The sequence below is a fragment of the Parasteatoda tepidariorum genome, unplaced genomic scaffold (genome assembly GCF_043381705.1).
Source record: "Parasteatoda tepidariorum isolate YZ-2023 unplaced genomic scaffold, CAS_Ptep_4.0 HiC_scaffold_26, whole genome shotgun sequence".
Taxonomy (NCBI): domain Eukaryota; kingdom Metazoa; phylum Arthropoda; class Arachnida; order Araneae; family Theridiidae; genus Parasteatoda; species Parasteatoda tepidariorum.
Genome location: NW_027261579.1, coordinates 52,931 through 63,442, shown reverse-complemented (window position 1 = coordinate 63,442; position 10,512 = coordinate 52,931). Strand labels below are relative to the sequence as shown.

The window sequence follows — 10,512 nt, the reverse complement described above, 5'->3', positions numbered from 1 at the left end:
GGATGGCACTTCAGTTCTAGTTCCAGACTGCAGATTTTCTATGATACTGGAATACAAAAACATATTGTACAGTATGACCAGTGTTCCTTTGTTAGAAGTAGCTCGAATATTGCTGTATAGATCTTTCCAAGTAGTAATTATTATGACCACATATTCTAGTGTGTAAGTCGATCTGTTATTTTTGATTAGGAAATAGCTAATATTTGATATCAGCATACCAAATATTAGCTATTTCCTAATCAAAAATAACAGATCGTATAAGTGGACCACTCAAAAAACCGAAAATAAACATTTTTAAAATTAAAGAAGGAAAAAACATACAAAACTTAATAAGACTGCAAAATTTTGCAAATTAAAAATATTTCACATTGATGTTTCTGGATAAGATACAATTGTCCTCAAATAAATGCTATGAGGCATCATTAACCCTAGATAACTGAACTTAAATCAGTGTTAATCTGTNAGATATATTGCAAAATATATACCAATATTTCAGTTACTTCTCAACTTAAATATCACTAGAATTGTAACATTTAATAGGAATGGTAGGTAACTTTTTGTAGTCCAGTGTGATCGAAGTGTGCTAGCTGGAAATGGAGTCAGCGCATGACAGATTTTTTCTGGAATTCATTATATGTGAGTGAGTGATTTCATAGAGCTAGAGCAGGACAATACCAGCAGTAAGCATACCATGCTTCTGATTCTGAATTGCTTCTCATAAGTTTTCAAGGGTTACTCTATAACTTTCAGCATTCACCACAGCACCCTCAACAAGAAGTCAACAAACAGAATGCCTTTCCTGTCCTAGGTGACCTTAATTTTAGTGTGGATACTGTTTACCTGAATTTCATTTGGCATAGAGGTCTTTTATGTTACCAATGCATCAAGTATTTGCTTGATTTCAGGCATGGCACTTCAGTTCTAGTTCCAGACTACAGATTTTCCATGATACTGGAATACAAAAACATATCGTACAGTATGACCAGTGTTCCTTTGTTAGAAGTAGCTCAAATATTGCTGTATAGATCTTTCCAAGTGATTATTATGCCCACATATTCTGGTGTGTAAGTCGATCTGTTATTTTTGATTAGGAAATAGCTAATATTTGGTATGCTGGGCGTATAAGTGGACTACTCAAAAAACCAAAATTAAACATTTTTAAAATTAAAGAAGGAAAAAGCATACAAAACTTAATAAAACTGCAAAATTTTGCAAATTAAAAATATTTCACATTGATGTTTCTGGATATGATACAATTGTCCTCAAATAAATGCTATGAGGCATCATTAACCTTAGATAACTGAACTTAAATCAGTGTTAATCTGTAACCAATCATTCGACTAATAAACTACGAATTAAAAAGGCATACTTTATTTATTTCAAGCTAATTAGCAAAACGTAAGAAAAAGTATTATATTATTTCAATTAAAAATTGAAATATTATTAAAATTATCATTTGTACTCATGGGAAATGTTAAAAGTGTGCTATTCTCTAATAGCCTTCTTTCAGTATTTGCTTACATATTTTGCCATTCTGCATTTCTTAGATGGAAAGAAAAATTCTGTGTTTGTTTGCAGCACTTTTAGTTGTGTAATCTGTGGGCTTTTCAGTATTCAAAATATCTTTGTTGATTTTGATGGACTAAACATTTGACTGTTAGACCATGATTATTGTAAATTTCAAAACGTAGCAAATGTGCAGCTCTTTTTATCACCTTTGACTTACTAATTATGAAGGTACTGTGAGTAAACTAGGGTAATCACAATATCAACAGGAAATCTCAAAATTGGCATGAGTTGATAGTCTATTAGACAAATGTTTAGTTATATAAGGTTAAGTAAACCTTTCAAGGGTATTATTCGATCAACTTGAAATAAATGATTAATGTAAAGAAAATAAACCCTTTCAGAAACAGGAAATATTCGTACTGTTCCTATAGACATGATGTGTCAAATTTTTTATGTGTTGAGCAAAATGGAAATTCAAATGCTATTGCAAAATTTTTTAAAAGGTGCATAAATTCTAATTATTTGGATGGACGTAGCAGATGAAGTAGAATCCATCACTGAGGGAGTTCCGTGTAATGATACTGTTAACATTACTGAATCCAACTCGTGATGTTCTGAAATATTTAAATTTGTAGCTTGATGATATGTTTTAAGAATTTTCATTGTGTTAAATATTTTGAAATACTTTTTATTAAAATAATCTTTCTTATTCTTAATTTTTTCTGAACGTACTTTAAAGTATTGTTTCTAATAAAACCTTAATATTTTAAGAAAATATGATGAAAAAAAAAATACAAAATTCATTTATTATAGCATATTAATAGTTTTTGAAAGGGTTGAATAATTATAAATAATCAGCTCTAACACATATGTTATTAATTTAAAATTTGTTCATACCTTAAATAATAATTTATTTTGTTGTTGAATGCCATAAAATATTTGCTTCCAGTTCATCAATGTATGTAAAAGAGATGAAGTGAAATTCAAAAGCAATTTGTCAAATGTTTTGCCATAATGAGAAAAATAATATATGCATACATTACATGTATACATTATATGTATATATATGCGAATAATGAAATAGTGTAATATGCAAAGTCTTTAAATGGTTCTAATAAGATCAGGATACAAAGGTTATCTGGAAATCAAGTCACCCACAGCACATTAAAAGAGACAAATTTTATTACCTGAAAAGATATATTGCAAAATATATACCAATATTTCAGTTACTTCTCAACTTAAATATCACTAGAATTGTAACATTTAATAGGAATGGTAGGTAACTTTTTGTAGTCCAGTATGATCGAAGTGTGCTAGCTGGAAATGGAGTCAGCGCATGACAGATTTTTTCTGGAATTCATTATATGTGAGTGAGTGATTTCATAGAGCTAGAGCAGGACAATACCTGCAGTAAGCATACCATGCTTCTGATTCTGATAATTAGCATAACGTAAAAAAAAGTATTATATTATTTCAGTTAAAAATTAAAATATTATTAAAATTATCATTTGCACTCATGGGAAATGTTAAAAGTGTGCTATTCTCTAATAGCCTTCCTTCAGTATTTGCTTACATATTTTGCCATTATGCATTTCTTAGATGGAAAGAAAATTCTGTGTTTGTTTGCAGCACTTTTAGTTGTGTAATCTGTGGGCTTTTCAGTATTCAAAATATCTTTAATGTTGATTTTGATGGACTAAACATTTGACTGTTAGACCATGATTATTGTAAATTTCAAAACGTAGCAAATGTACAGCTCTTTTTATCACTTTTGGCTTACTAATTTTACTAATTATGAAGGTATTGTGAGTAAACTAGGGTAATCACAATATCAACAGTAATTCTCAAAATTGGCATGAGTTGATAGTCTATTAGACAAATGTTTAGTTATATAAGGTTAAGTAAACTTTTCAAGGGTATTATTCGATCAACTTGAAATAAATGATTAATGTAAAGAAAATAAACCCTTTCAGAAACAGGAAATATTCGTACTGTTCCTATAGACATGATGTGTCAAATTTTCTATGTGTTGAGCAAAATGGAAATTCAAATGTCATTGTAAAATTTTTTAAAAGGTGCATAAATGACAATAATTACTTTTATAGTTTTCTAGTTGACCAGTTTATACGAAAGGGTTTGTGAAATGTCATGTTGCTTCAAATTGTGATGTTTAGATGATAATATTGTTGAAAATTAGTGATTGATGCATGAATTATATTTACAGTGTAATTAAGTTTTTATATTTATTCGGTGTTAAAATTTTGTGCTTCATGTTTCAATGCAAAAGTTATTAAAAAATATTTTTTTAAGCATTTACTGATAAGATTTTAATACAAACTATTGTTACCAAAATGAAATTTTTATTTAGGAAGCTGTATCTTAATTTTAAAGGGATATTTAACAATTTAGCTTGCATGATTAACCCATCTATTTACTATTATTTCCCCCATAGTCAACCTTATATTACCATTGAATTTTAAGAAAATAAACGTACTTTCTCTATAGTCTTTTCTCCAAATTATAATTTTTTTAATACAGTAAGAAAAAGTTACAGCTGCTCAGCTCTTCTCACGCTGGCAATGTAATAACGGACTTGAAAGCTGCGACCCACTGTGAGCCAACTACATGAGCCTATGGATTATTACTATAAGCTTGCTGTGTTTGCAATCAGGGTAAAATAAGAATTGCAAACACATAGTGTTTCTCAACACAAGAAATGTTAGATGAAGATTAACTATATTAGCAACTGTCACCATACATAGTAGGCAGATTTATTACTTGAGGTTTATGTTATTTGAAAAATAGTTGTTAAATATTGTGGACCATTAGTTTTAGGTACATTTAGTTTCTAGTTGTTATTTCTATAAATAGTTTTAAATTGCTAGCGGCTAGTAATATGCATTTTTTTCCGACACAGACTGGGCCTTTTGCATCCAAAAGGGTTAAAAAAAAATCAATTTCTACACATGTCATATAATTACATATACTACTGTAAAAATTTATATATATCTTGTTAAAATTATTATATTTTGCTCTCGTAAAAATATCCTAAGTATTTTATTATGCTCATTCATTGCATCGCATGGGAAACAAAATATGAAATATTGTTAGTACCATACTAAAAATACGAAACTGTTTATTGCCAAAGTTCATGGTTTTGGCGTGATGCCGAGGAAGGTTAAGGATTCTTATTGTAACTTAGATATACATATTTTTTTGCTCATTCATTGTACTATTGCAAATATTTTTCAAAATATCTTGTTATTTTTTAATCAAACATGATGTAAATTGAATTTTTTAGTACTTTTGTTTCGACATTATAAGCTATATATGAAGTTTAATTACAAAAATTATTAAAATTTATTTTTTTTATCAATCATTTTTTCATTTTTTTTTATCAATCATTATCAATTTTTTGTTTTGTTAATCTATTGCTTACTGTCTGATATACATATAGTAAAACGCATTAGCTTTCCATTTAAATTGTTGGCATCAGTTAGGAAAATTAATATGGATCTGGTGTTAGTGATAAAGAATGTTTCTAAACCATCTTCTCTTCCCCCCCCCCACTGAACAAATTTTTGTGGAATTGGAGTTTTGCTCTACTAGGAAAGGTTAACCCCTTCACTGTCGGCATCTCACGCGTTCTGTGCTCGTATGGTCGGTGTTGCATGCCTTGCGACAAAGAGAAATCATGTAATTGAATTTTTTGTTACTTATACACCTCTTTAAATTTTGTGATTATTTTTGTATTTCCGAATATTGCTAAGAAATGGTGTCCCACTATGTATGAATGCCACTTTCCCCAGAATTTTCCAACCTTAACTAGTGGGAAATTTAACTAATTTTTTAAATAAATGAGATAACATTTAATATAGATCTGCAGTCAATAAAATAAATTTTTTTGTGTTAAAAACCGGCTGTAATACAAGTGAACTTCAAGTTTAATAAGGTTGCAATATTTGATTAAGATTACTGCATATGATTTAAGCATTCATAAAAAGGCGGCTAAAGTGGTTGACGATAAAAAAAACATTGGGTGCAGATGGGCTACAAATCAGTGATTTTTATAAAAGTTAATTTTATTCGAATTGATTTTAAAGTCCTTTATTATACTATGTTAACTAATTATAATTTTTGTGTTTCAGTCTTATCATGTGTCTAAATCGAATGATGTGCGGCTGTTTTGCAATGGTTATTATGCAGAGATTCTTGTAATGGATATTCTCACGTTAGATATTCTATTCACTTTATCCTCACGTGTTAACCCTGATTGGATGAGTGCAATACGCGTCCTGTGAAAAGTCATGGTAAGTATGCCACTTAAACTTAACAGAGAAGATAAAAGCTTAATTGTTGTCCAGTTTTAAAATTTAATTTCCTTTCCTTATTCTAGATGACATCGTTGTTGGTTTGTCTGCTTCAGGTTATATCAAAGTATGGACAATTGCTGGAAATGAAGCTAAAGTAATTATATCTTTTTTTTCATAAATAAAATAGTTCTCTGTGGCTAATTTATGTGGGTATTTTCTGATTTTAATTGTTTTGTTAAATAATCTTGCACAGTTTGTCAAATATGTTGAAGTATAGAAAAAAATTGCAAAATGCTGGATGCATTAAAAAAGTACTCAAATACTTTTTGTTAGCATGCTGAATAGTAAAGCTTTTTTTGGAAGTTGTGAAACTTTTTTAGCATTATAAATATATCTCTATCCAAAAAAGTCTTTTGAATTTTTTCTATTGCTTTGCAAGGACTATTTCCAAATATCATTTTTAAAATATGTTAATTTTCACTTCAAGACACCCGACTGGGTTTGATACTTTTTTTTGAAATAGTATTAATTAAAATTTTATTTTTATAAACAAGGGTCCTGAAGTTTTAAGTTTAAATAAAACTTTAAAAGTTCATAAAATATTTTTTCAAAATAATTTTCAAATTTAAGTTTAAAAACTACAAATTTTTCATGTCAGGCAAACAGCTCTAAAGCAAATTGCAGTGCATAAATATCAAAATTAATTTCTTTTTTTAATCAATAATATTGTTACTCATGTTTTGACTTAAAATTTTTAAAAAATTTCAACTATACAATGAAATGGAACTAAATATATTGTTTAATATTGACTTTCAATAGAAAAGTTCTAAACATTTTTACTTTAAAAATTGATAAAAATAGTAAATTCTCACTTAGACCTAGCTTTTAGTTCAAAAGTGGTTTAAGTGTGAGAAAACAACATGATGAGACTGAAATTCAGACAAAGTTAGAATTCTAGCATAAAGAATAGTATATCATTCTGGATTTTCTTCATATGCAGACCAAGAAGAAATATAACATTTGCTTGCCCAATTTTTCGAGTATTTATTATTTTTTTTTGTAATTATATTAACCATACTAGAGTAAGCATACTAGTTTACTAAGTAGTTTACTAAAGTAGAGCTAAATTGTAAATTGTAATTTATGCCCTTATTGATTTAAAATTGACTTTTGTTGTTGCCTGGTATTTCTTTTTCTTTACAACTTATATAATAATATAAATAAATGTCTTATTAGAAATATAAATAAATATTAATATTTTGTTATATGTTTAATTTGTAGACTTTTATTACTTAAAGCACTTGTAGTTACTCTAAAAAAATAATTGGAATGAGAAAAATTAAATTTCATGGTTTATTGAACTTAAATTTAGGTAATTATTATTTCATGTAGAAGTCTAAATTTTAAATCAATTAAATAACTTTGAGTAAACAGCATTGTTGAAACATAGTACAATAATATTATAATGTTGTTCATGATTAATTTGCACCTTTGATCAATCTCTTATTGAAAATTGGGGTTGGACTTACAATTGTGACTTACCTTAACTGGCTTGTTGTCAACTATAGATTTTTTGCTGTTATTAATAGATTAGTTGGAGTACATCAAATATAAATTAGATGAACGTATAAAAATATTTAATTTATTTTCTATTTTATTTAATTTATATCTTATTTAATTTATATTTTGTTTAATTTATATTGGGAACTTTATATTGCTACTTATATTTCGTTAATAGCTACTTATATTTTTATTCACCTTTTAGAGCGAGGTCAGCAATAATTATTATTATGTTTAATACACAAACAATACTAATTAATTTTATGTTTAATACACAAACAATACTAAATATATCCAAGTTATAAGGATGAGGTATTATACGAAATTGAAGAATTATACTAATTAATAATTTGTAGTGCTTTAATTTATTTTGCAATTTATATAAAATATTGTTTGAATTTTTGTCTAAATTTAAGTGTTTTTTTTAAAAACATATTCTATTTTAATAGAATGAACCTGTTTATGAAGATGAGTCAAAACCAATTCGATTCCTGAATGCCCTGAAATTGACCTGTTGTGCTTTTAATCAAAGGACACTTCTTATTGAGTATAGTAAAGTGCGGCGAGCTCACTTCTTATTGTTTGTCCCAAATATTTGCAGGTAAATATAACTATAATCAGCTCTGTTGTGTTGTTTCTAATGCCACTTGCTAATCCAGCAAGCCTGCTTATTTGAACCAAGCATATTTAGGGCATATTGTGCATTACTTTTTTTTCACCTGAGCTATCTGTGGTCAAAAATACGACATCAGTCACTCACACGTCACAACCCAATTATAAATAATCAGCTCTAACACATATAATGTTATGAATTTAAAATTTTTTCATACCTTAAATAATAATTTATTTTGGTGTTGAATGCCATAAAATATTTGCTTCCAGTTCATCAATGTATGTAAAAGAGATGCAGTGAAATTCAAAAGCAATTTGTCAAATGTTTTGCCATAGTGAGAAAAATAATATATGCATGCATTACATGTATACATTATAAGTATATATCTGCGAATAATGAAATAGTGTAATATGCAAAGTCTTTAAATGATTCTAATAGGATCAGGATGCAAAGGTTATCTAGAAATCAAGTCACCCACAGCACATTAAAGGAGACAAATTTTATTACCTGAAAAGATATATTGCAAAATATATACCAATATTTCAGTTACTTCTCAACTTAAATATCACTAAAATTGTAACATTTAATAGGAATGGTAGGTAACTTTTTGTAGTCCAGTGTGATCGAAGTGTGCTAGCTGGAAATGGAGTCACCTCATGACAGATTTTTTCTGGAATTCATTATATGTGAGTGAGTGATTTCATAGAGCTAGAGCAGGACAATAACAGCAGTAAGCATACCATGCTTCTGATTCTGAATTGCTTCTCATAAGTTTTCTAGGGTTGCTCTATAACTTTCAGCATCCACCACAGCACCCCCAACAAGAAGTCAACGAACAGAATGCCTTTCCTGTCCATATGTTACATATTTTGCCATTCTGTATTTCTTAGATGGAAAGAAAAATTCTGTGCTTGTTTGCAGCACTTTTAGTTGTGTAATCTGTGGACTTTTCAGTATTCAAAATATCTTTAATGTTGATTTTGATGGACTAAACATTTGACTGTTAGACCATGATTATTGTAAATTTCAAAAAGTAGCAAATGTACAGCTCTTTTTATCACCTTTGGTTTACTAATTTTACTAATTATGAAGGTACTGTGAGTAAACTAGGGTAATCACAATATCAACAGGAATTCTCAAAATTGGCATGAGTTGATAGTCTATTAGACAAATGTTTAGTTATATAAGGTTAAGTAAACCTTTCAAGGGTATTATTCGATCAACTTGAAATAAATGATTAATGTAAAGAAAATAAACCCTTTCAGAAACAGGAAATATTCGTACTGTTCCTATAGACATGATGTGTCAAATTTTCTATGTGTTGAGCAAAATGGAAATTCAAATGTTATTGTAAAATTTTTTAAACGGTGCATAAATTCTAATTATTTGGATGGACGTAGCAGATGAAGTAGAATCCATCACTGAGGGAGATCCGTATAATGATACTGTTAACATTACTGAATCCGACTCTTGATGTTCTGAAATATTTAAATTTGTAGCTTTATGATATGTTTTAAGAATTTTCATTGTGTTAAATATTTTGAAATATTTTTTATTAAAATAATCTTTCTTGTTCGTAATTTTTTCTGAACGTAATTTAAAGTATTGTTTCTAATAAAACCTTAATATTTTAAGAAAATATGATGAAAAAAAAATACAAAATTCATTTATTATAACATATTAATAGCTTTTGAAAGGGTTGAATTGATACGGAGTTATTCATATTCATCTCATTGTTTATAATGATGCATCACTATTTCACGATCAACAAATGTCCAACTTTATTACTGGTGTATTAGTCAACTCCTAGATTTTTGTAAACTTTTTGAGTTTAAATAGCCTGCTTATACGCTAGGATATACAGTATTGTTATAATTTTTTATATGCCTTGAGAAATTTACTCTCTGGATGACTATCATACATTTAGGTAGTATTTATTTAAACATTATGTTAGAGAGCAATCATCAGATTTGTTTCTTTTCTATTGATGTAATTATTTAAAGCCACTGAATCATATGTCAATTATATTTTTGGCTGTGAATAATTAATGGCAATACATTTTGATAAAATGTAATAGTTATTTATTGCCAAATGTTTTTGTTGTGTAGATTTAAAATATTAAATCACAAATAATATTTGTTTTCCAAGGTTTATGATGCTGGGGATTTTTCACTGTTGTGCTCTGCTGATAATCCTCGAGATGAACGTTGGATGGGTGGTGATTTCTTAACTACTGACAGAGCTTTAATTTTTAGTGATAGTGGAAAAGGATATATGTATAGATTACCTTCTAAGTAAATCATTTAATATATTTCTATTAATTTGCCTTTTGCTTGTTTTATTGTTCTAAACAATATTTATTTATTAGCGTGCTGCGAGGAAAGAGTATTAGTGTATTTTTTGTCTCAATTTCAATTTCTCAATTTTGTTCTGCTGAATTTTTTAGTTTCATTAGATAAGTATTTAAAGTAGATGTTTTTCTTACTCTGAGTGTTTGTTCCTTTATATACTCATCTA

General features: G+C 28.1%; 1 long non-coding RNA gene across 1 annotated transcript; it reads left to right on the top strand.

Annotated features, from left to right (window-relative positions):
* The first annotated feature begins 5,634 nt into the window (after positions 1 to 5,634).
* LOC122272198 (uncharacterized) lies at positions 5,635 to 10,286 on the top strand. The gene is made up of 4 exons (XR_006226841.2): positions 5,635 to 5,819; positions 5,906 to 5,976; positions 7,832 to 7,983; positions 10,144 to 10,286. It is a non-coding gene; the product is annotated as an uncharacterized lncRNA (long non-coding RNA).
* Positions 10,287 to 10,512: the final 226 nt, after the last annotated feature.